The sequence below is a fragment of the Ochotona curzoniae genome, unplaced genomic scaffold (genome assembly GCF_017591425.1).
Source record: "Ochotona curzoniae isolate NIBS_2020 unplaced genomic scaffold, NIBS_Ocur_1.0 contig_2210, whole genome shotgun sequence".
NCBI lineage: Eukaryota > Metazoa > Chordata > Mammalia > Lagomorpha > Ochotonidae > Ochotona > Ochotona curzoniae.
In genome coordinates, this window is record NW_024465369.1 from 22,194,953 (window position 1) to 22,219,516 (window position 24,564).

Consider the following 24,564-nt stretch of genomic DNA (forward strand, 5'->3'; position numbering starts at 1 on the left):
GATAAACCAGACAATCCACGTGGGCCTCGGGTGTCTGAACTTGTAGGTTGCACACCTGTACCACCCCAATACCACCACCACCTTGGAAAGTTTAAGAGTCTACTCAGGAGAATGTCCCCTTTGGTTTCTGGTTCCTCCATTTTTGAGGCGGGGTTTTTGTGTCCTATTTTATATTCGGACACAGGAGACCTGGAGTCCAAGGTTTCTCCAGGTATGCGGTCACATCCTGAGCCTTCCCTTTGTGCCAGTCCCCAGCCACTGGGTATGCTTCTGGGTGGGCCCCCCGACTCCCACTTCCCCCCAACCCATCCCATACCATCCCCTTGGTTGTCAGCTGGAGCACAGGAAATGCAAGCTCATTGCAATAGCAGTTGGAGCACAACACAAAAGAAATTTTGCTGCTCTGTTGCAAATAACATGGTGCCTCCCCAAAGCCTAAAGAAATGATTTTTGAATCCTCTGCTGTTCAGGATTATCCATGCTCCCCTTCCTCAGCATGGATAATTGAAGGCTGGCTGTATTTGGCTTTCAAACTATTGGGGACTTTAATGAAATGCAAGGCTCCCAGTTACTCCCCACCCCCAGTAGGCATCCAAGCCTGTAATTAAAGTGATCTGTGAAGGGGGAGTGCTCCAGAGGCAGCTGAGGACAATTGGCATGATGTGTTAGATGTGTGCCACACCCCTGGGACCCTAATGATAGCAGTCGTTCCCCTCAGGAGGGCTGGCCCTCATGCTGTTATCCCCAAACAAGGATGGCAGTAGATGGAATATCTTCCATATGTAGATGCCAGTATGGACCTAATGGGTCTCACAGCAGTGCGAGCAGAAGCAGAACTGCACTTCGTGTATCTTTAAAGGCAGAATGACTTCTCATTGATTGGTTCATCCCCCAAATGGCCAAACACCTGGGGGTGTGGAATCCCAACCAGGTCTTCCAATGTTGGCAGTAGGAACCCAAGCAAGCACTTAAGCCATCTTTTGCCTTCTCAAAAACACTGACAGGATACTGAATTGATCAGTATAGCCTGGTCTGGTAGGCATTCCAAGTAGCAGATTAACATGTAGTCCACAGCTCCTGCCCTAGAGCAGCTCTTTTAAACATGAGCAAAAAAATTGGCCCAACACAGGTACACGCATGCACATGTTGCAGGAACTGAACTGCAGAGTAAAGGAAAAGACTAAGTACACCCTGGACTGAGAGCAGTTTGTGTGGAAAGGAAAGGGCAGCCAGAGCAACAGGTGTGTTGTATCACACAGCTTCCCTGGACCACAGGCGACAGAGGAGGAAAGAGCTGATGGCAAGCCAGCCCTTCCCCTGACTGTGCTTCCCTCCCTAGACACAACAGGAGGGAACTTTAAAACTAGAGGAGCACACCCAAGAAACAGCTGTGGGAACCGCTTCACCATCCCGGGAGAAGGGCCAACAGTCAAGTCCTTGCTGCCCAGGCTTGGGAATGGGCAGGTATCTGGCAGGGAGGAACACAGGACAAGAAAGGCCCAAACAGAACTCGAGTCCTTGGCCTTGGCACCTGCAGACAGTGTGTGACAGTACAGTTCTCGGGTACTCCCAACTTCCACCCTCCTTTCTCATGCTGACGAGAATGCCTTCCCGGGTGCCAGGGGCTGGGACAATGTCACCCAGAAGTCCACAGCCTGAGATGTCCCTCTTCCCCAAAGCTCCTAGCTGAGGCCAGAAAGCAGAAAGTGGGCATTTGGGTGGGTGGGCAGAAGGCCAGCGCTTTGCTACACTGAGAAATGAGCAGTGAGAATGCTTCCTCCAAATCAGATTACAGCATCCTCTCCCCAGCCTGTGCCCTATGTGCCCCTTCCATCAGCCTGCCCACCAAAAGGGATTCCCTGAGTCCATGAATGCACAGAGTGGTGTCCTGGGTCCGGGGAACCCTCTCACGTGCTGCTTGAGTTCCTTTCTCTGGGGCTCTGCCTCCTGCCAGAAGAACTCCTGCTCCACTGACCAGAGTGATCCCACAAAAGCTTCCATAAAGATCCCCTTTGCTGGCTGGTGCTTAGATGGAAGGAGTCTGCCTCCCCACCCACGTCCCCACACACTGCGCAGACACCGTGACCTGGCTGCCCTGCAAAGCCAGCTCACTCGCCACCAAAATGAGGACGAGTGTCTGGGTAAAGAAGGAAAACCATCCAAGGCAGTCATTTCATGCCCTCCTCAGAGATGACAACTAGGCCATTTCCATGATTAAAACCACTCACCACTCCCACTGGCCACATCCTCGGCTTTTCCAAACCACAGGGTTGCCGATTAAAGAGCAGCAAGATTGTTTTTCTTAGGAGAAAATTAAAACCACGCACAGTGATAGCAAGAGCCACTGCAGGGCTCCTGACAGGAACCCCTCCTCCTGTGTCCATCTCCTGACACGAGGGGCCCAGTTACCCTGGAGATACACGGGGGACTTGTGATGTTGCCCAGCCAAGTGCAGATGCCATGGGACACAGCTGGTGGGGCCTTGGCCTGCAGGGAGCAGAAACATCAATTGCCTGTGTCGCTGTGCTCAGCCCTGCATGCGGGCCCCTGGCTCAGCCACCCTGGTGGGCCTGGGCCGTATCCTGAGCATCTGGAAGGGATTTTAGTTCGTGCTGGCTGGTACCATGTTCATGAAGCTACTCATCCATCTTGCTCTAGAAACTGCAGGAGAGCAGCTCAGCATCAAAAGTGCTTGCTGGCCCCTCTGGCTCAGGACCAGGAAAATGCTCCCTGGCAGGCCCAGCAAGTCTGCACTTCACCCTGCATTGATGCTACCCCAAGCATGTGCCCATCTTTGGCCTGGGCTTGACACTACGTGTTGCTGAGGACCCACATAGAGCCTTTTGCTCTGTGAAGGAAGATGGCATTAGGGATCAGAAGAGGCAATACCCTGCTTTTTGTTATCATTCATGGGTGAGACGTTGCCTAAAACCTGAGGTTTTCTAAGCCATGAGGAAGCCACAGTTGGACCACACTGTATCCGAATTTCCTTGATGTTTCAAGGCCCAGGAGGAAGCAAAAGGAACTGGAGGTGTAGTCCCCAACCCAATAGACTAATGATGTTCAATAAATCCTTGGGAAGTGAGGCCAGTCCGGGCACTTGGGGCATTGGCCCCAGTGGGTGGGGCAGGGCTGGGCACATGGCCTGACCTGACCCAGGCAGTGTGAATGCCTGCACCTTGCCTGGGCACTGAGCCCATGGTGCCTGCTCAGCGGCATGGGCCACTATGTAGTGAGGCTGCGGCTGCCACACCTGCTACAAGAGTTCACAATAGGCACACCCTGGGGAACAAGCCCAGTGGCCTCCTCCGAAGCCTGGACAAAGCCTCAAGCACAGCCAGAAGCTTCTAGGGACTATTCACCTAATGAGAGCCATAGATTTCCCCAGCACTGTAGAGCTGCTCTTCATACATGGCTAAAGTAGCTCTATTCTCCCACATTGCCCAAATGACAAAATAAGGCTAAGACAAAATGACAGTAAAGGTCAGGCTTTGGGGCTCAACTGACACACTTCTGGCTTCCATAGTAGCTTCTGTATTCTTCCCACTGCCCTTTTTTGGGGAAGGCAGCAGCCTTGCAGACAGCCCAGAATCTAGGGAGGATAAGGCAGGATTGGCCTGAAGGCAGGGCAGCCAGCTGGCCATGTGTGTTCTTTCAGGCTATCCGCAGCTATCCAACTGTCTTATTGTAACCAACTCCTACAAGCCGTTTCCACAGCGAGTCAAAAGGCGACAGGTGCTGTTAAGCCTGGAGACCTGATGTAGGTTCCGCCTCGAAAGCTGTCCTGGCCAACAGAGCCCCAGGCAGCACCGGCTCTGTCCTCGATGCCCACAGCGTTTGCCAGAGGAAGCTCCCATTTTGAAGGAGTGGCAGTGCCACCCCTTTCATCCTAAATGTGCTGGGGAAGGTTTTCCTGGCCAGCCCTACCCCAAAGGTGAGCCTGGAGCACTGGTGGCGTCCTGAGTCCCTTTCCCAGTCCTGAAGTCTTCCCAGTAGCCCACTGGTGGGAATGTTCCAGAGTTGAACCTGCAGTGGAGGTGAGCCACCTGCTCCTACTGCTGTGCCTCCCAACACCCAGAGGCTGTGAGCCAGAGAAGGCTGGGGGAAAGACTCCAGGTTCCAGTGAAGGGCGTGAAACAAATGTAACCAATCATCTAGGGCAGCCAGTCAACTGCCCACAGGGAATTCTTCTAGGGCCTGACTTGACGGCCTCCCACGTTGCCTCCCTGCTGAGCCATGGGGGCCTTCTCAGGGCCTGCCTACTCTGCCCTCCTCAACCTGGACACTCCAAGGTCCCCCACCTAGGAGGAGGAAACCCATCCCAGCAGGTGACCCTGCAGAATGGAGGCTGGGAGATGTCGAGGGAGGCTGGCAGGCTCGAGTCTTACTGCAGCTGCTAAAGATGGGATGAACTCTCTTCATCTGGAGCCAAATGTGGGTTTTGTCAGGCAGCTCTTGGAACTACAGCATAGCAGACATGTCAATTTCCAGTAGCCTTCAGATGGCACCCACTAGGCTGAGACTAAATAGTTCCTTGGTTCCTGACCCCCTAAGGGTTGGATGATTCTCCTAAAATCTGTAGTCTTCAGGCAGGAAAGATACATTGAATCAGGATCCTGGCTGCACCTGCTGAGATCTGGGCTCAATGAGCCTGAAACAAGATCATTACCTGTTTCTCCACCTAGGTACTATGTACCATGATCTGAATGGAACAAGTGATTCTTAATTCTCTACCCCATTGAAAGACAGGACTCCCCCAAAACCCCCATAACTTGTTTCTTAGGACCAGCAGGTTCTTGCCACCTTGCCCATAAAGGCAAGCCCTGATGTCCCTCAGGTGCAGCTCATGGCCAGATAAGCACAGCATCTAGCCGGCTCACAGTGATGCTCTCTACACACCCAACACTGGCTGGATCCAGCCAGATCCCAGTGACCGGTGACAAGTCTGTCAGCCACTGTGAAGCCAGAAGCACTCACTCCTACTCTGGGATGCCTCTCTGTCCTCATGAAAAGAGGCATGGCGCAGAGTCTGGAAACAGCCTGGCCAACGCTGAGCAGGAGGAAGCAAGCCATGCATCTCCTTATTCATGGCAAGGATCATGTTTAGCTGATGGGTTAGTGAGCTCGAAGCAAGCAGCAGTAATCTCTGTGCTAGCAGATTGTGGTAGGCTTTCTCTGAAGCCATGCCAGGACATGAATGGCCATGATGCTGATTCTGTGGTCTGTACTAGCAGCTGACACATTTCATGCACTATTCAGAATGCATCAGGCCATTAATTGGTTAATCTCCTTATGACTTGGGTAGGTGCTAAACTGGTTCCTATAGTATAGAAAAATGGAGACCCAGAGAGATCTAGCAACTTCTCTGAGATAGCACAGAGCTTGAATGCAGGAGCTGGATAAGGAAGAAAATGTAAGCTGCTTCCAGGATGCTCCATGGCTTGGCCATGTGGATCTGGCCCCAGATGGTGTAATTCTATCAGGTCAGTATTCAGAGACCCATCCAATTGGCGGGAGCTGATGATGCACAGACACCATCTGCCAATTAGGATAGTGATGGTTTATGTAGTCTGGACATCTGAGGTCAGTGATTCCTGTGTCTAATGTTAAAGACATGCAATTGGCAAACATAAAAGCACCATCAGTGTTTCAGATAGGTGTAGCAGGTGATACAAAGCCGGCAAATGCCTGCATGGATACTACCTGAAGGACTGGGAGCACTTACTTCTGAGATTTTGCTTCTAATGGAAAGAAAAATAGGAACCAAGCTTCTATGAGCATGCCTTGGCAGCAAAGTCCTGATGGCTGTATAAAACAGTTGTTCAGAGGATCCCTGGCTCCCTCCACAGGCTCCCTCAGCTGGTGTGTAGATAACTGAGCAGTGGTTCCCTGCCAGGCATCCTCCTCTGTGATAGGCATTGGAGCTACAAATGAGCACAAAACATAACCTGCCTAATATGCTTGTGCCTGGTATCATCCCTGAATGGTCAGAAGCTCCCTCTCCCTGCAGGGCAAGGGTCACCTACCCATCTTCCTGTGTGCACTTGCCCATGAAAGCCTCCAGAGACCTCAGGAGAATTAATTCACATTAGCCATCAGGTTAAGGCTGGGAGTCAGCCCAGCCATTGCAGCAGGCCAGTAAGCAGACACTGAATGGCTCTGTTGAAACAAAAGAGCAAAGGTGTGAGAATGAAGGCTGAGGGCAGAGGAGTCTGCAAGGCTGACCCTCCTATGAGGCTGGGGAGTTAGGAAGATATCTCCTTATGTGGCTAGGGAAGTCTGTTAAGAAAGCCTAGGGTGGGTTTTGGCCTAGTAGTGAAGATACCAGTTAAGTGGCTCACACCCAGACAATCAAGATGGCAGAGTAGGGTAAGGACACGTTTAAACAATCATTAACCAGGGTAAAGCAAAGAGGACACATTCCAGGAAATAAGAGCACGCTAATGGCAGAGGGGTACCTGGAGACGGACAGACATGGGGAAGCGGCAAAGACAATGGTGTGGTGCTGCAGTGACCAGATACCCCAGTGGCCATCACCAGAATGGTGGTCCAAGCTCTACTAGGTGCTAGAGCTACAGCAGCAGCTGGGTAGGAAAGAGAATTCTCTGAGCTTTGGAGGTGAACCCAAGCAAAGAACTGCCCATCCTACTGATCTGTTTGATTCAACCAGGAACACAGAACAGCATACCCCATACAGGTGGTGCAGGAACAGGGTGGATTTCAAAGCCCAGAGCCACACTGGATGTCCTTTTGTGTAGTGAGGCAAAGGATGTGAGACAGAACTCTCCTGGGTCTGGGAACCTTCCATTTTACATCTTAAGCCTACACTTCCCAAAGCTGTGCATGCACTAAGCCAGAGCAAACTCATTTCTGACTCTGTGCATTGCACTGATCCAACAGGGAAAAGGATACCGATGTGGCATCTTACAGGTTCCACCCAAAATAGGTCCAAGTAGCTCCCAGACCTAATGGCCAGTAGATCCAGATTTCCACCAGTGCCACATCAGGGGCTATCTTGCACAGTATGGCGAAGGTTGTGGGATCATAGGAACAGCAGTAAGCTGAGCATGCACTAAGCCTGTATTGTGTTTAAGGAGGTGTATAGTAACAGTCAGATTCTCATATCCAGATGTTGAGGATACAATGCAGTATGCATGTCTACTTTCAGATCAAAGATGGACTACCAATGAAACTGAAATATCTTGACAATAGGATGTTGGACTCTCTGCTATTGTCCAGTCCTGCAGTGTCAGGATACACTAAAATATCAAAATGATGAATTTGACTTTCTGAACTATACTACTTACGTAGGGAAAATTTTCAGAGTGGATTTGGAAAAGGTTAAGGGAAATCAGAGCCTATGGAGCTGTCCTAAAATAATCAAGTATGTATAAATATATCCATGCCAATGTTTGTAGCAGCTGATGGTCATAGCCTAGAAGGAAGCCCTTCAATAGATGAACAAAGCAAATCATGGAATGCCCACACAATGGAATATTCTTCAGCAATAAAGTGAAATGACTTAGTGAGTTCTAGAAAACTGGAGGAAACTTCAATGCTAAATGCTTATTTTTCAAGAAGCCAGTCTAGACAGGCCAGACGTTGTAAGACTCCAGCTATATGACCTCTTGGGAAAAGTGAATCTATAGATACAGGAGGAAGACTATCTAATGCAGGGGCATCTGATGGGAGAAAGGATGAGTAGATGAATCCAGGGGACTTCCACGTGTGGGACAACACATCCTAGGGGTGGCTACCTGATCTTCTTTTTTATCAAAGCCCACAGCACTGTTCCCAAAGAGTGAATCTTAAACTGAACTTTAATCAATGCGTGCATATTGAGTCTAACTTTAACATGGACCTCATCAATGTGAGATGCTAATAAGAGCAACTGTGTGTGGGAGTACATATGAACTACATTATCTTTAATTCTGCTATATAATTAGATCTGCTCCAAGAATAAAACAGATGAATTTAGGAAAACGATTCTCGCACCCCACCTGACAGTACTTGGGTTGGAGTTCTAACTCCACTGCCAACTCCAGCTTCCTGCTAATACAGACCCTGGGAGGCAGTAAGTGCTGGCTCGGGTAGTTGAGTCCTTGCCCATCATGTGAGCTGTTGCTAGAGTTCCTGGACCCCAAGTACTCCAATCAGTGCAGGCATTTGAAGAATGAACCAGTTAATGAGAACTCTGGTGTATGTGTCTGCCTCTGATAGGGCAGTCTGACCACCTACTGTGAAGACCATTGTCTTGGGATGTACAAAACTACCTCAGGACCCAGATGAATCTGCACAGGAACTTGCCTAGACAGAGATTAACGTGCCTGAGCCTGGCAGTTATTGAAGAGGCAGTAAGAGAAACATGGAAGACAATATGTGAAATCCCATCCCAGATCACAAAAGGAAATACCTCAACGGGCTCAAACACACAACATATACCGAGTGCCTACATGCAACTCACTGAACATCTTGTCTTTGCATACGCACATCCACATGGCATCCAGCTATGACCACATTCTTGGGATTGAGTGCTGAAACTGAGTCCTCACAGTCTTATCAAATTTTGTGTCAGTAATAACCTCCCTTCATTGAACTCCAGTGAAAACTTTTTGCTCTAGAATCCTCTCAAGTGCATGCCGGCATAGGGAGGTCCCAGTTCAAGGACAGAACCTCAAAGCCAGCAGGTGTCTCGAATAATCCTCTTGTACCAAAGGTGGCAGGCAGGAGTCTCCCAAATTCCACCTGTGATTACAGCTTCTCCATCTCAGTCCTCTCTGGGAGGGAGATGGGCTTCATTCCAAATCAGAACAATCCATAGGGTTTCTAAGTACAGATGGTACCATAGTCATTGTGCCTTAGAACCAGACTCCCAATCTGCTCTTCATGGTTCTCTTCTCGGTGCCTATAGCATCACTTTTTGCTGAAATCTACCACTTTTAAAGTCAACCTGATTTCTCAGACTCTTGTCCTCATTTACATCAGAATTGGTTGAAAGTGTGAGACAGTGAGGCTGCGTAGCATGAAAACCCTTCAAGGGGGCAGGGCAAGCACTTGTTGTTTGTGAAGAGAAAACTAAGCATGTAAAAATCCAATAATATTGGCCCACAGGTTTTGGGAAGGCAGTCAAGCCTGAAGGTGGCTGTGATCAGGAGGCGCCAGTCCTGCTTGTCTAACTGTGGACTTGCACGCAGGAATTGGGCAATTTGTACATTCAGTCTCCCTAAGTGTGGAGGCGTTTGGCTTTCCCATTAATGAAGGTACAACTGATCCCGTTCAGAATCCTCCCATGGCTGTTACCACTTAGGACACGTAGCAAACCTTGGTGTTCTATTCAGGGGGAAATTCAAAGCCCTGTGGTTCTTCAATAATCTGTAATTGTGTCCTAGACAGCAAATGCAGAGGGTAACAGGGATGAGAGTGAAAACCTCTTTTAGGCTTTAGGCGTCTAACAATTCCATATTAAGCTAAAAGGTAATTTCTGCAAGTACTTGGCTCCGCCAGGACGAAAGTGGAAGGTCTCCATGACCATGTGCGTGAGTGCTGCTGTCAGCTGTGCAGCCAGCCATGGGCATCACCAAGCGGGGGCCTTCTGGCTCCCCAAGCTCTCCTCGGTGCCAATGCCAAGGAGAGCAGGGAAAGAGGCCTTTCAGCAATGACCTTTCAGCTAGGAAATCTCGCAGCTGATCAGTGCCTGATACATTTAAACGTGATATTTGCTGGAAAGACAACCTTCATTAAATGGTAAGGTCAAATGCACCATTGGGGGCCGGAGCCAGGAGACGGAGTGACAAAGATAGGATGAAATAACAGCCCAGGTGGCAGCGTCAAAGAATCCAGACACGGGGCAGTGTGGCAGGAGTCTCTACAGCAAACCTTCCCACAACACTGCAGGAACCGCGGTGATCTGCTGGCTTGTGATCAGGCGCTCCGCATTAATATAAGTGAGCCCTCATTGTCTTGGAAGTCTGCTCAACCCGTTGGAAGAACCAAGGTGCTCAGTTTTAGTAACCTCGTGGGAGGCTGGATCTAGGCTGGATCTAAGCAGTTCTGTCTGAAAGTTTCTTTACCCACTCTAAAGAACTGCCTGCCTAGCACGCCCAGGTCTTGGTGTGATGCCCCAGGTGCTCTGTCCTCTTAAGTAGAATCCAGAGGACCTAGAATCCATCTCGGGTAGGCTGGAGGAATAGCACGTTTGTTCTCGGGTTTTGTTTTTGTGTTTGATTTTTCAAATCCTTGTTTTGATTTGCTGATGCACCGGCTTCCTCTTCTGGGGTGTTGGTTGCGGTCTGTGCGCCACCTAGAGGCGGCTTCTTCTAGCCACACTTGCAGCCCTCCACCTCTTTCTCAGAACCTGCGTCCTCCTGGCTGGCCTCTGTGAGCAAGACCGTGCCTCTCTCCATGGGCTTTGGCCTGAGTGGGACTGGCACCGCCAGAAAAGCTTTTTAATAGTTCTCCCCATTTCCAAAGGCATATAGAACATTCAGGTCGCTTGGAGGAGACTCACTGCTTCTGTCCCAAAGCCGCATAAGCTCCCCAGGGATCTTGAGAGACACTAGGCTACCCGAGAGGTCTGACTGTGGGGTTCACACGGCCAGGACTCAGAACCTCAGCCGTCCTGTCCTCCTGCCCATGACCGTGTCTGTGCCACACATCGTGGATGCATCAGGAGTTATCCCCAGAGGAATCGATGCGATTGACATTTCTGTATTGATTATGACAATAAGTATGATACAAAATTTACCATTTCATCCATGTTTAGGTATACTCACACTCAGAACAGAACTTCGTACTCATTCTAAATAAGAACCCCTCCTGTGTAACTGTTCATTCCATACCCCCATCACTGCTAAACTCTGCTGTGAGCCTGAGTACCATGGATCAACAATCACATCATCTGACTTGGCCAAAGACTTTGCTCACTTGTGATACAGGCCCAGCTTTCTTGGTGGCTTCCTCTGGAAATGAAGGAAAGAAGGCAACATGGGCTTCAGCCTTGCTCCCCATCCTCCACCAGCGAGCCACGCTCTCCATCCTGGTGTCAGGTGCACCTTTGAACACTACTGCCCTGTTGTGGTAGGGAGGAGCCAAGCTTTAATCTCAGAACAAACCAGAAAGATCCCACTGTCTGGAGCCTTAGCTGGAGCCTGTTGGAAAGCCGTAGGGAAGAGGCTGTCCCCGTGAAAAATACCATAAGAGGGGCTCCCGTTGCAGGGCTGTGAGTCACGAGGCCAGACAGGCTGGGGGCGGCTCTTGTGTCTGGACATGTTGATGCAGTGGTTTGGGGTTTGTGCATCTGGATCTAACCTGGGGATTTAAAAGGGAGCTGATGGCTGCACTTTATTCCTCCTGCGCTTGGCAGAACTGAGTGCACCTGACAGTCATTTTCCTCTTACACCAACAGAATGGACAGTCTAGCAAAAATGGCTCTTCCCATGCATGGAAGTGTCAGTTATTTTGTGAAAGAGTAACTCTGAAAGGTGCCACTTGCCAGGCAGAAGGGGACTGGAGCCCTGGAGTGAGTCATTGTAATAGTGACACACATCTATGCCACGTTTTGAAGGGACATTTCAAAGGCATGAGCTCCTTGCAAACCCTAGAGCCTGCAGGAAGGAGGAAGCGTTTGCCAGCAGCTCCAGAAGATGTGCCATGGCCTGGTTTCAGGACCATGGAGGTCACTTAAGATCTGCCACTGAGATCCAAACCCCGTGTATCTCCTTGGCTGGAAAAAAGGGACTTGAATTCCTTCCTGGGACAAAGAAATGAATGTTTGAGATTTCGAGGAAGTTTGAACTATGCAGGAGGCACACGGTATCTTAAATCTAGCTTTCAAGCCACACTTTGTTAGTAAACACCGGGCTGGGCCCGGTGCAATGCTGTAGTGTGCCAGTTTTCCACCTGTGCCACCAGCATCCCGTATGGATATCAATTCACGTCTTGGGTGCTCCACTTCTGATCCAGCTCCCTGCTTAGGCCTGGGAAAGCAGTGGAAAGTGGCCCAAGGTCTTGGGCCTTTGCGCCCATCTGGGAAACTGGGAAGAAACTCCTGGCTTTTAGTTTTGGACTGGCCCAGCCCTGGCCATCGTGGTCATTTGGGAAGTGAATCAACAGATCTTTTTCTCCACCTCTTTGTAACACTTTCAAGTGTAAAACAAAATCTGGGCTGATTGACTCAAATTGATTACTCTGCAGGATTTCTCAGGGCCTTGAATACACTCACATGCCCTTAGACTGACCAAAGTGGAACTAGAAAATACTGTGGTATTTCTATACCTATTTCACCTTGGAATACTGTTGGAAACTGCTATTCCTTAGGACATTCTCTGGGAAGTTCAAGCTTAAAATGGCAGGTTCCCAGACCCACCTCCAAGAGCTTTCCAGGAGGGCAGAGGCAGAAAGTCTAAGCCAGGGATGGGGGATCTTTGTTCAGCCTGGAGCCATTTGGACTACTGCCAACTGCAGGCTAGACAAGATGGCACACTTCAAAGTGAGCCACCTGCAGTAGCTTTGGCAGGGCTAGGCCAAAGGATTCCCAGACATTTCCTGCCCCTGATAAGCTTGATGGTCTGGCTCTGTCCACAAAGCGCCACAGGAGAGGGCTGCTCCTGGACCAGGCAGTGGACAGAAAGTCTGGCCCCTCTGTGTGTGGTCAGCACTTCATCTGCCCTCCTTAATCCCCACCAGGTGGGCAGCAGGTGGGATCAGGGAAGGCCCAGATCCTCGCCCTGCAGGTTCTCGGAGTGTCTCAACCTGACCACACTCCATCATATGGCAGCATCAGGTCCCCCACGATCACCTAGTACGAGCGGGACTGTCCCTTACAAGTTAAGGGCCTTCAGCATGGATGTGGGAGCCCAGGCCCCTGCTGGGTTGGAGGGCACGCCTATTTGAATGGAGTCTGTTCATGTACCTAGTGCCAGCATAAAGTTTGTCCAAATTCGGCTCTCCTAGCCTCCTACAAGAGGACAGTGACAGCTGCTGTGGTCAGTGCACCAAACGCACCACCCAGCGACGGGCAGCTGAGCCTTCCCCAGCTCTCAGAATCATGACCTTCTCCATTCACAGATGAACACGCTGTGTCTTAGCAATGATGGGCGCTTTGCCACGGGTCACACAGCTGTAGGTGAGATAGCCCAGAGGCTCAGCTGGGTGGAGGGCAGGCTTCCCTGGGAGGGTTGGCCGCCTAGCACATGTGGGCAACGCCGCAGGTTCCCCCCTCTCCTCATTGGCATTCTCTGGATGCCCTTCAGAAGAATCTGCTTTGTTCCAGAGAGTTTAGAATATTTCCTAGCCTCCCTTGCAGCCACATACCTTCAATGAGCAGTCTGGTCGCTGTGGCTTCTGGGAAAGCTACCACCACGCTGGTGGCATTTTCCTGCTTCTGCCTGCCTGTACCCTGGAGGTGATGGTTAGTTTCTGCAGCCACCTTGGGTCATGTTGTCCCTTGAGTGTTCCATTGCTTCCTGAGGAATACAGTACCCTCACCCCCAGATGTCTGAGCTCCTAGCTGACATGGAACCAGCCCACCTTCTGTGGATGGCACAGTTGCAGAGAACAGTCCTGATGGTACTTGCCTTACTGCTATTTGGGTTTTCTGCTTTGTGCAGAGCCAATGAATGTTAACAGCTGCGTGATACCCTGTTTCAAAGAGTACTTCCTGGTCTTCATTCCCAACTGTTTGCCCATCAATGAATAATTTCCTTTATTAAGCCCTAGTTCCTTTCCACACCCTATTTCCTCAGGGATGAATGTTCCCTGCCTCTGACTCAAGTCCAAAATCCCAATGACATTTTCCATTCCCACCCAACCGCTCCCTTTTCCAGTTTCCATAATTCATGCCACAACCAGAGAGCCAGGCCTTGCACTGTCTTCAAAGTGTCATTCAGTATACCACTAGGCAAGCCCAGCGCAGTAGCCTAGCAGCTAAAGTCCTTGTTTTGCACGCACCAGGGTCCTATATGGGCACGGTTCTGATCCTCGCAGCCCCACTTCCCAACCAGCTCCCTGCTTGTGGCCTGAGAAAGCAGTCGAGGACAGCCCAAAGCCTTGCAACCTTACACCCACATAGAAGAACCAGAAGGAGCTCCCGACTCCTGGCTCTGGACTGGCTCATCTATGGCTGTTGCAGCCACTTGGAGTGAATCATTGGATGGAAGTTCTTCCTCTGTCTCTCTTCTCTGTATATTTCACTTTCCAATAAAAATAAAATAGTTAAAAATACCATTAGGCATATTCTCTTCCCTCGGCTGCTTGGGGACAAAATGCACTGACCTACAAGATAAAGGGATGACCCTGCCCTATGCCACCTGCAAGGTGTACAAAGGAGCTAGTGGAAGGCTTCAGGAAGGGGTCCTGAGACTCCCTCCCTGCCTGTCCCACCCCGACTTGGCAGCACTAACCGCTGCTCCAGAGGAAGCAGAGGGGATTTGAATGAACTGATACCGACTTTGTTTCAGCAACATACAGCGAGGTCTATGCGCTCCCTCCCAGCAGTAGAATGACTAGCCACAGGAAGGAAGGTAATGTTTGCAAAGCCCAACTTGAACTCGTTGGCTTAGAAACCATGCTGCTTTAACCCCTCCTTATTGTCTCATACCCTGTCCTCATAATGGGAACAGAAGACAGGGAAACTGTTTCCTAGATGGAGTGGTTGGGTTATGTCCAGGGTACCACAACAGCACTACCTTTTGTCCCCTGAGAAAACAAAACTAGATTATGTGTGGATATGATTGCTGTGGAGGTACTTTTAAAAACTACATATTTTATCTTTATTAGAAAGGTATATTTATAGAGGAGAGCCAGACCAAGATCTTTCATCTGCTAGTTCACCTTGCCACCCTCTCCCACCCCCAAATGGCCACAATTACCAGAACTGAGCTGATCTGAAGCCACAAGCAAGGAGCTTCTTCCTGGTCTCCCATGAGGGAGCAGGGTCCCAGGGCACTGGGTCATCTCGAACTGCTTTCCTGGGCCACAAGCAGGGAGCTAGAAGGGAAGTGGAGCAGCCAGGACATGAACCGGCACCCATATTGGGATCCCAGCACTTGGAGGTAGAGGATTATCTGAGCCATCATGGCAGGGGGTACTGTTAGAGGAGGCAGCGGGATATGCTTTGGACGGGGCAATGGAGTGATGGGAAAAAATCCATCTACTGACAGTTACACATCACAAGACTTTCTTTCATCATATATAGCAGTTCTTAAAACTATGGGTTCGTGCTATGCTATCTTCTGAATTGAAGTAGGAAGGTCACAGTCCCATTGAAACAGTCTCCGGGTCATGTCCATGTGTGGCCCACCCTTACTGCAGGAAGGCAGTGCTGACCTCCGTCATGCAGTGGGAGTCACACCTACAGGTGGAACTGGGGACCCACTCCAGCTGGTCAGTGCTGAGAAATGTTTCATTTGTGTGTCCTTTGCTAATCTTCAAAGTGACCCTATGGCACAGGTGTCTTCATTCCTGCTTATTTTTAAGATTTACTTAAGTCAGAATTACAGAGGAGACAGAACTTTCATCCATTGAAAGTTCCTTAGATGGCCACAGTGGCCGGAGCTGGGTCAGGCTGACGTCAACAGCTTTATCCAGGTTTCCACACGGGTGGCAGGAGTCTAAGTGCTTGGGCCATCTTCTGGTTTTCTCAGGTCGTTGGCAGGGGACTGGGTCAGAAGTGGAGCAGCCAGGACTTGAACCATTGCCTATATGGGATGCTGGCAGACAGTGGGCACCTTTACTGGCTGTACCACAATGCCAGCCCTATTAGTCCTACTTTGTAAAATGAGGAAACTGGGATACAGGGATGTGCAATAAGTCGCACTTTTTTGTGTCCAGGTCAGAATCCAAATATAAGTAGTCTGTATATTGCTCACGATCTGCTAGCAGAGAGTAGGGTTGGGTGTGTGCTAGAGTGACCAACATTCCCAGTCTGGCCAGGGCTTTGGGGTTTCTTAAGATGTGGCATTCGCATGGCCCGGTGTGGTAGTCTAGCTGTTAAAGTCCTCTCCTTGAATGTGCCGGGATCCCATATGGGCACCGGTTCTAATCCCAGTGACGCTGCTTCCCATCCAGCTCCCTGCTTGTGGCCTGGGAAAGCAGTCGAGGATGGCCCAGAGCCTTGGACCCTGCACCCACATGGGAGACCCAGAAGAGGCTCCTGGCTTTGGATCGGCGCAGTTCCAGCCATTGCGGCTGCTTAGGGAGTGAATCAACAGACGGAAGATCTTCCTCTCTGTCTCTCCTCCTCTCTGTATATCTGACTTCCCAATAAAAATCTTTAAAAGGCGGGGGGGGGGGGGGGCGGGCATTCACAATGTGAAAACTGGTGAAATCCAGGAAGATTGTGGTGGTTAATTACCAATCGGGGGACCTCCAGAATAAAGCTCCAGTGAAGCTGAGCATCATGACGCACCTATGAACCCCCAAGCCCAGCAGTGCTCCTTAAACAGCAGTGAGCTGCCACACCAGGGCCCTACCTCAGCCAAGCCCATTTTCTAATCCTGTCACCTAGTGGACAGGAAGTTATGCCAATGCAGGCATGGGTCGAATGAGAAAGCAAGCACTTAGCTACCTGGTTGAGATGTATAAAAACTGCATTGGAGTGTCTGGGTTCATTTCCCAGCTCCAGCTCCTACCTACAGCTTCCTGCCGAGGCAGAGCCTGGGAGGAAGTAGTGAAAACACAGTTGGGTTCTTGCCACCCACATAAGTGGCCTGGGTTGATTTCCTGATGCCCAGCCATGTGGGCATCTGGAAACTAAGCCAGCAATAAGAATGTGCTCTCCCCACCACCTCTCTGCCTCTCAAATGTAAAACAATAACAACTAGTAATGATCTGAATCAACTAAACTTACGTTTCCTTATAGTGGACCATAAATTCTCATTGGACTTCCCTGGCTAACTCAGCCAGCCACTGTAAGCTGGTTCCGCAGGGTGGGCAGGCAAGGATTTGTGTCCACTGCTATCATTCCTTGCTGTGGAGCAGGGCAGAGGGCATCACGAATGTCACACGCACCCCTGCAGCTGCCTTGGGCTGTAAATAGCGCTCAGCTCTGTTGGCAGGGACGTGATTCAGCAGAGGCCACATGGCTTGCCACCAGCAGCCGTTACCTCTGGCATGTAATGAATGGGAAGGGCAGGCATGTAGTTGTAGAATCGTGTGGGAGGCACGCTATGGGAGAGGTGCAGCCAGAGGCGTGGGCTGGGGTTGCTGCTGCAGTCAGCAAGGGAGGAAGAGGAAGGACATTTAACAGGACCCCTGTCTGAATTCCTATTCCTCACCGTATCTCCTTCAATATAGTCAGCAAACGCTCATTAGGCACCTGCTGGGTGTTTATGCTGAGCAATCCTTGCTGTTCTTTGTGACACATCACTTCCATCTGTCTCCCTCTTCATGTAACATTCTCCCTGTATCTCCACTTTCTCATAAGCTTCTTAAGTTTGTATTGGAAAAGCAGATTTACAGAGGAGAGATAGAAAAAGATCTTTCATCCACTAGTTCACTCCCCAAGGGGGCCACAAGTTGGAGCTGAGCCCCGATCTGAAGCCAGGAACCAGGAGCTTCTTCTGGGTCTCCCATGTGTGTGCAGGATCCCAAGGCTTTAAGCCATTTTCCACTGCTTTTCCAGGCTACAAACATGGAGCTGGATGGGACGTGCGACAGCAGGGACAGACGTGGCACCCATACAGGATCCTGGGATGTGCAAGGTGAGGGTTTAGCCACTGAGCCATCATGCCAGGCCCTCGTGGATGTTTTCCAACAACACCAGTCATACTGCATTAGAGAGCCTGCCCCAGTATGACCACTACAAAACTGACATCCCTGACAACCCAGCTTCCCAATGAGGTTACTTCTGAGGTACTACAGGATAGCATTTCCATGTATCTTTTCAGGAGCAATTTGATTCGACCCATGATAGTGAGCTGGGAGATGTGCTTCAGTTTCCTCATCTGTGAAATGAGGATAGCAATATTACCAGCCTCTGGGTCAGCAGAGGTGTTTGTGAATACTGCAACCATCAGACCAGGAACTGGGATGTCATAATGACTGTTCACATGATTGTTATCTGCATCTGGGCTGTAAGTCAGACTGATGTAACCTCCCCATTTTAAAGGCCACTGCTCTGGAGGGTAGGCATTTTCTCCAGAAGATAAGTTGACGTTCAGGGTACCTGCTTGAGTTTGAGTCTCCTCTCCACCTCCAATGGCAACTTCCTGCTGACCTTCATCTTGACACAGAAGGTGACAGCTTTAGTAGCTGAGTCCCTGACATTCACATAGAAGACCTGGATGAGTTTCCAGGCTCGGTCCCAGGGCCACATGCTGCTGGCATTTGGGGAAAGGGCTGTGGGGGAAATCTCTGTCCTCTGCCCCTTGCCTAGCTCTGAGGACAGTTGCCTTAATGCAGGCACACTGGAGTTGCAACATGAGTCCCAACACCTTCCCAATGAACCCCGCTGACCACCCCATGCCCTCACTGTCTCCCTTCTCAAGACAAACATTTCAGTCACCTGAATATATGGTCATCCCTTCTGTTCTTAAACTTCATCTATGTTGCTATTCTACTCCTATCCGCAATCATCCAGGAAATTCCTATTTCATGTTTTTGGTCTCAGTGAAACAGCACCCCCTCCAGGTAGTCTTCCCAGACAACCAGTCAGGAGTCACTGCCTTATACTTCTCCCTGCTTGGCCCATCTAGACTGACTACACTGTTACACCCACTTCACTCTCCAAGAACAGCATCTGCCATATGCTGCACACCCAACACCAGCATGCTGCACACCCAACACCAGCTGCAGGGACTGCAGAACACGCTCAGATGTCTACCTGATGCCAGTGTCTCTTTTTACCATACTGGATCCTGATTTTTCTCCTATCAACTCCAAAAGGGGGCATCTGAGCAGTTATTATGGAAACCTGTTTATCTTCCCAGGGTTCTGAGTCAGGGCAGGGCACATGGCCTGCCTCTGCTTGAGGAGGCATGTGGGGACACCTGCAAGGGGAATTTCTGGGGAATTAGTCCAGGAAAATTCTAGAGTTCCAGAAGAGGAAGATGCCCAGGCCTGTTTCCAGCTGAGCCATCCCACAGCTGTGATGAGAGGGGCTCAGGACACATGTCAGCCAGTCTGCTGGGGCAGGCAGAACCAGAATCTGACTTCACCGACGCCACAGTGACCAGCCCAGGCACCACCCTGCTGTGGGGCTTCCGCCATGAGATCGCTGCTGCTCATGCCATTGCCTGTGCAGTGGCAAGGCGTCACTGTAGCGACAATGTCACTTTCCTCATTGCTTAGATCGACTTTGCTGCTGCCTGCAGCCTGCATCCTGGACACAACCTCAGGAAGCATTTTGGAATGAGTCAGTGTTAAGATGCTGAGAACTGGAAGTGCTGTAGGAGCTGAAGTGTGAGGAGAGCTGAGAGCTGGAAGCCTGACCGTCTAGCACGGGCAAGGTGCGAGCCGACTCCTCCACTCATGCTATGGCTGGTGATCCCTGAGAGCCATCTGGTGACCATAGAGACGTACCCGCCGCCGAGGCAAGGAAATTCAAGCATGCCTAGGTGTCCTTCCAAGGCCATGGCCCTGGCAGGTGGTAAAGCAACACTTACTGTTACGAGAGGATGTGGTTCAGACTCTAGTGCAGGAATATCTTCCCTGTTCCATTTCTGCTTTTCATTGAGCTTTCAGTTACTACCACAAAAGCTAGACAATCTGGTTTTCACCTTTTTGTAGTCCCTCTTATATTTACTGACTCTTTCAATTTCATGTTGTCTGAAATGATTCACCTGATTCACTTCACAAATGCCTGCAACAGCCAGGGGTCTAGGTTTGAAATCGGTTCTCCCCATGTGGGTGACAGTGACCCAGGCACTGGCGTCATTTCCGTAGCTGCCCCCTAAGATGGGCATCATCAGGAAACTAGAGACAGAAGTGGTGCAGAGACTCAAACCTGGGGACTTTACCCAGGATGCAGTTGGTCCAAATAGCATCTTAACTACTGAGCCAAGTAACCCCATGTCCCCCCACTGCTGCTTACCCTTACTGAGCTCTCTGTGGCATCACCTGCCTCGTCTACTGTGCCAGAGCAGGATGCGGCACCTGCATGCCCTCCTCCTCTAACAGCAGGGACTTTCCAAGGAATTATCCCCATGTCGCTTGGGCAGCTTCACCTCCTCCTTTCCCGCCGAGTGACTTGCTACTGGATCTTCTCCAGCGCAGGCTTGGAAAAGCAGCCAGCAGCTCCGGCTAGCTCACAGTCTTGGCAGGAAGCCTGAGAGTTGGGGCATTGATGCCAGGTATGTCTCATTCCGAAGTGCAGGACTCTCGTTGCGCTGTGAGGCCTGAGGGGACACGCACGGCACACATGTACATCCTCTTCAGTAGCATTAGAAAGAACAAACTCATTCGTGCAGCTCTTGGGTGCCCTTTGTACCTTCCCTTGGCGGCAGAGTCACAGGAACCAACAACACAATCCTTCCTCCACCCGCCAGAATGCGGACTTCCTGCAGCCAGCATTTCACAGATGAATGCCGCGGGAAATGTCTAAGCTGCATCCAGGGAATTTCAAGTGCTTCCCTCCTGTTTCTGAGAAAACAAATAAACAAAAACTGTCCTCTCCTTAGCACAGCCAGAGGACTTGGCTGCAGGAAGAGCCTCCTGAGCTGGAAATCAGGCGCCCTCTCCTGGTCATCTGTGGCAAGCCCTGACCAGATGGCCATTCCCACAGACCGCAGTAGGAGCTATGGGCGACAGTGCAAGATGGAGAAGGCCTTGGGAACACTTAAATAAAAACCTGAAATGGTGGAGGGCCACCTGCTGTAGAATTCAGCTGGAACGCCAAATAAAGGTCATGGGTGTCAAGATGGACATCTGAGCTGTTCACAAATCCTGGCAGGTTTTATTGCTGCTCCCTTGAAATGGGGCTCAGTGCTGGGAAGCTCAAGGCTTAGAGGAATTCCCAAAGTGAGGGTGTTGAGCTGGAGAAAATCCACTTGCCAGTGTTCTTCCTGAGAAGGATGAATGTTGCTTATGGGAGAGCACTTGGTAAGTTGGTACCTGTGTGTACAGGATGGTCGGCTAGAGCGGAAGGGCTTGGGTGGCAGTGTGGTGGTTTTTATATACAAATGGAAGATGAAGGAAGACACAAGGAGAAGCAAGCCAATTGGAGCAAGGCTGCCCACACCTCCCTACCTGAGCCTCCTGGGGCTGGCCCATCTGCACACTAGCCAGCCTTCATGTTCGTCTCTATGGCCAATAAATGGGAAAGAGAATCCTTCAGGGCACCTCAAAGAGAAACCGATTACTGAACCAGGTGAAGATTGTGTGCCTGGTAGGGAGGCAGCCTGCAGACCCACAGGGGCTCCAGACCAGCCTGGGCTTTGATTGGGTCATGTCAAGTTAACCCAGGGCTTGGGAAGCAGGGTGTGGCAGGAAAGGAGGGGATACAACCCCATGTGCCAAAGCCACCCACACATCCATATGGCCATCAGACACACAGCCTTGGCTTTTCACAGATGGATGAATTAACTTAGCAACTCTGTCAAGATGCGTATCTAACAGGAATAATAGGAAATCTTAGGCATGCCCAATGTCTGCGCAGGATTGAAGACTGGCTTCGGGTTCAGACAGTCTGATCCTAACCCAGTGGAGCAAGTCACTGACTGTTCTTTGGATTGACTAATTTCTCAAGGGACAGATGATAAAGATGTGCAGACAAGACTGATCCAAAGGAGCAAACTGAGGGCCAGAGACTCATGTTGTCCTGTGACTGAGAGGTGTGGGACTCACTCCTGGGCCTCAACTACAATTCCTACAATCCTCTCCTGGGCTATCTCTCCCTGTCAGTGAACTCCTTTTGCTTGCCTTGTTTTTGATAGAACAGCTTCCATGGAAAAACTCAGTCCAGTGCTTCCCTTTGCCCTCATAAAACACCTTCCGTTTGATACCGGAAACACCCGTGTGATAAGAGCCCCAAACAGGCCAACGCAGTTGAAAGGAATCTAGCTCTTACTGGGAGGATGGAACTCGACTGACCACACCAAACCAGATAAAAAGCATCCCAGCACACTCACCTGTACCTCCGTGTGCCTGGGAACAGTTCTGTATTCCTTGAAGCTCCTTTTCCACTACGCTCAGATCCATAGAGTCTAACCTGTGCAATGTGATGGACAGATGCAGAAGGCAGAGTGAACTCCTATCTCACTTTGCCTTGCTGTGGTCCAACCCTCTTTTGGCACTTTTGCTAAGGGAGATTAGAGCAAATGGTCTTACCTTGGCAAAAGGTAGAAAAATTCATACTTCCCTGACTTCACAGCCAGAAACCATGCAGGAGATGAAAGGGTCTTGACATACAGACACACAGACTCACTGCATTCCTGGGCTACAGGACGGCACCCCAGAGTCACAGTTCACCTGGGAGCCTTCAGTTTATTGTCTGATTCTTATGCCATCAAATGCCATTTCCATGATCTGGACTGACTGTTCCTTTTTGCAGACGCAGTAAAGAGGAGATAGTTTAGTCATTTCCCTTGTTTCTTCCATAAAAGGACGACTTGGGTTTACACAACCTCTGCTCTCCAGAGAGCTCAGCATGGTGCCCATCTGGTCTCTCCTTGGCCTTTGTTTTCATTCCTGTGAAGTCCATGAAGTGTTAGGACTGGTGCCACATGCAGGCTTAGTTCTCACCACAAGAGGGTGCCTGTGTGCCCTCCTAGTAACTGCTGCCTGTAATGGATCGGACCCATTGCCCACTCACGTGCCACTTCGTGGTCCCGACAGGCGACCTCAGCCAGGAGCTGCCCAGACCCGTAGAGAAGGACGAGTGGACAGAGAATCACAGTAGTGTTGAGTGTCCCACCACAGGGATGGCTTGGATCTGAGTGCATTCATGCCCAAGGGTGGGCACAGAAGGAAGTTCCTGGAAGCAAAGTGTCAGAAAAAAGATAGTAACAGAAATGATTAAATCACTGGAAAACTCACCTCAAACCCTTTCGAATTGGTTGCTTTAACTAAGCCAGACTTTCCATTAGACAAAAAGACAGGGCCTTATGTTTTCTGATACATCTTGTTAAGTACCAAACTAACCTTTTGCTTAGGAGTTACAAAATAGGGGGCGGGCATTGTGACTTAGCAGGTTAAGCCTCCCAAGGACACAAACATCTCTTATCAGTTGCTGAGATCGAGGCCTACCTCTGCTTTCAAGGCAGCTTCCCTACCAGTGCGCACCATAGGAGACCACAAGTGATGGTTCAAGTACTTGGTTCCCTGACACACACTTGGGAGACCTGATTGGAGTTCCAGGCTCCTGGCTTCAGCCTGGCCAGCCCAAGCTGTTGCAGGTGTGTGGGGAAGAAACCAGGAGATAGATCTTTTGTGTACACACGTGTGTATGTGTGTGTACACATATATAGTACACATGTTGCCCTGTAATTCAAATGAATAAGAATTAAATCACAAAATAATAATCACAAAATAGAAACATACACTCCCCAGAGTAAAGCTTTGGCTAACAAGGACCAGCAGCAAGATAGTGCAGAAGCTGGTGCCCTCATGGGTTGCCAGTGTGAATGTGAAATGATTCAGCCATGTGCAAAGTAGTTGGATAATTCCTAGGAGTTAAGCGTAGCATCACGGAGCAGGGGCATTTGGTATAGCAGTTTAACACATGTCACGTTCACACCGTTTGTTGGAGTCCCAGCTGCAGGTCTGATTCCAGCTTCCTGCTGTGTCTTGGAGGCAATGGATGGGCTCCTACAACCCGTATAGGAGAGACCAGCACTGAGTTTCCAGCTCCCAGCTTTGGCTTGGATCAGCCTTGCTGGTGCTATTGCAGGCACTGGAGCGATGAACCAGAGGAAGGGAGCCTCTCTCAAATAACGAAATTTTAATATTACTGGGGCCAGCTCAATGGCTCAACGGGCTCATCCTCCACCTCCCAGTGCTGGCATCCTGTATGGGCACTGGTACATATCCCAGCTGCTCCACTTCCCACCCAGCTCCCTGCCTCTGGCCTGAGAAAATGTCTACACCTATGTGGGGGACATGGAAGAAACTCTTGGCTCCTGGCTTCAGGTTTGCTCAGCTCTGGCTATTCAGGCCATTTGGGAGTGAACCAGCCAACGGAAACTCTCCCTTTGTGTCTCCTTCTCTCTGCAAACCTGACTTTCTAATGAAGATAAATTATATATATCATATAACCCAGCAAATCCACTTCTACACATAGCTCCTAAGGAGCTGAAAATACATTTACATAAATCCTTGTACCTGCATGATCATAGCAGCACTGATTACAAGAACAATAAAGGAAAAACAGCCCAAATGTCTGTCAATGAATGAAAAGCTATTGTAATATGGTATGATATATTGAGCCAAAGGAGGGACTGAGGTGGTATGTTATAACCTGTATGGACCTAGAAAAGATTCAATTACATGAAATAAATGAAACACAATAGCCACATATGATCCTCTTTATAGGAAATATTGAGAATATGAATATGCAAGCCCATAGGAAGAGAATGCAGTTTAGAAGTGTTCAGGGGCTACTGAGTGGGGCGCAACTACTTAAAAGTAGAG